The following is a 2,380-nucleotide window of genomic DNA, read 5'->3' on the forward strand; positions in this document are numbered from 1 at the left end:
ATTAATAATTAAATATACAGGATTATCTGTAGCTGATAGTGTGTTGTCTCACTCAGTGCATATCCGCTATATAAAATATTGTTTTTAAAGATAATCCATATATGGAGGATTACTTTCTAACGCTCGTGTCGAAACATGTTTTCGTTCTTATGCGCTTTTCAGAGGGGAATGTCCATGTAATGGGTTCAGCGTTGAAGAATTCAAGCAACCAAATTTAATATCAACGGCACTGTTTTGAATGGGCATTGCATAAATGTTTGTTGTTAGAAAAGTTTTCAATGGTGTACATACATGTAAACCTTAACCAAAGGTTTTTTCCACTGTTCTGTTTAGGAAGAAATTCATGGCCAAGTATTTTAATTATCTTATTTCAATGGTATGACTTATTCTTTATGAATAAAGTATTTCTTCTGGATTGGGTTAAGTTGGGTGATTATATTGTTTCTTTTGGATTGAGTCTTTGGAGTTGTCTGGATTGAGTCTGTGGAGTTGTTTATATGGTTTGGAGAATTCTTAGAATTGATGAGAAATTTAGATTCTCAAAAAATCATAAAGAGTTTATGAATATTTAGATGGCTCCCGGAAAATTTTGTATTTGTTACTCTAACATAAATCTAGCAAAAAATTATTTATGTTTTTAAAGTCTCAATTATAACACAAAGAATTATTTGTTGATGACTAAAAATGAATATTTAGAATCACAAAATCTTGTTGCAGCATAACTCTAGGCTGAAATGGCATCAAACATACAAAAAAACCCAGGTTAGGTTAAGTTATTTAGAAGGGAAATACTCTATAAATCGAAAAGGATGAATTAACTCATCTCACAAATAGAGAAATATGAATTAACTCATATGCTTGGCTTGATAATATCTCCAAAAAAATCTAATTACCTAGTGGTAAATATTGTGAGTATTAGAGAAAGTGTCCTAAGTCTTAATTAACTAGTGTGCTTAGCCCTATAATATCTCCAAAAATCTAATTATCTACCAAGTTCTTCCAACTCATTTCTTTATATGGGATAAGTATGATAGGACATATACTTATCCCCTACTCTTTGACTCATCTAGTTATAAAATTTGAAGATTCTTAAAAGAAACTAAGATCCTAACTTATTGGCTTTTGCTGAAGATTGAAATGGTGATCTAGGTAACACCTACTCATTAGTGGGCTTTAAGGAGAAGAGAGCAATGCATTTTTGTATTTAAACTTCTTAATGAATATTATCTCATGGAATGCAATGCATATGATTTGATGAACCGTTGACATAAATATAATTTTCAAAGAATTTAAGATCATTTTTAATTAGATGTTTTATGTTTACAATAAGCTAATGCAGTTAATTTATTGATATAAAGTCATTCTTTTAGATAATTTCATCGAATGTTGTTGTTTTCTTACTATCCATGTAGATGTAAAAGTCAAGGTGGCCACTTAAGTGTCCCCTAAATTGGTTATTTTTATAATTGGACATGAGACTAACCTGTTGTTTCTTAGTGTGGATTTTGTATTACTTAGCAACCAAGTGATTAAGCCAGATAATGCATATGCCTTATTTGTTCCTAATTAGAGAGTGAATTTATGGGGTTGCTTCGTTAGTGAACTCGTAGACACCCCCCTAGTTGTTCTGGAGTGAATTCAATAATGTGGAAACTCAAGAAGTGGAAAAAGTGAAGGGAGAAATCTTGTAAAAATATTTCAGGATCTATGTCATCTCCCTACTCCCTCTTGCTAAGCCTTTTGGTAGCCGTAGATGCTCCCTTATTTGATCCTTGCTCATCCTCTAGTCCTATTCGACATGGATTTGGAAGGGAGTTAGTTCTTGACCTCCTTATATTGAAGTGACAACCTTTTAGGGCTTGGTTGCTTCCCTTGGCAAGCCGTCTAAAAATTTTCCACCCTCCAAGTTTGTTAAAAAAGTTGAGAAAAGTGTTGTAGTCAAGACCTTGGTTGCAACCTCCTATCTCAAATCTTTGGATCTCACTAAGAAAGTTCTTATCGATTAGTTCACAATGGTTTGGCACTCTTAGAAATTTGTGGATTTGGATGCAGAGAAATTGGATGGGTGTTATAAGATAGGCTTTCTTATTGCTTTTGCAGTAGCTTTTTATATGCATTTTTATTTAAATTGAAAGAAGATCAACATCTCATCTTGAAAATGAGTCATATTTCATGGATCAAGAGGTATGTACTTAAATAGGTGGACTTCCAAATTTGATCGAGAAGTTGGCGTGCCTTCAACAATTCCAATCTAAGTTAGAATGCTTCAATTTCCTTTGCATTGTTGTATTGACAAATGTATAAGTTCTGCTATCACTCCATAATTTTTTAGGTTGTAGAGTAAATTACAGAGATAACCTTAGAACCACTTTGGAAACTA

Source organism: Pinus tabuliformis, chromosome 2_1, assembly GCF_031772625.1.
Source record: "Pinus tabuliformis cultivar Carrire ecotype Pingquan chromosome 2_1, CPIR1, whole genome shotgun sequence".
NCBI classification, from domain to species: Eukaryota; Viridiplantae; Streptophyta; class Pinopsida; order Pinales; family Pinaceae; genus Pinus; species Pinus tabuliformis.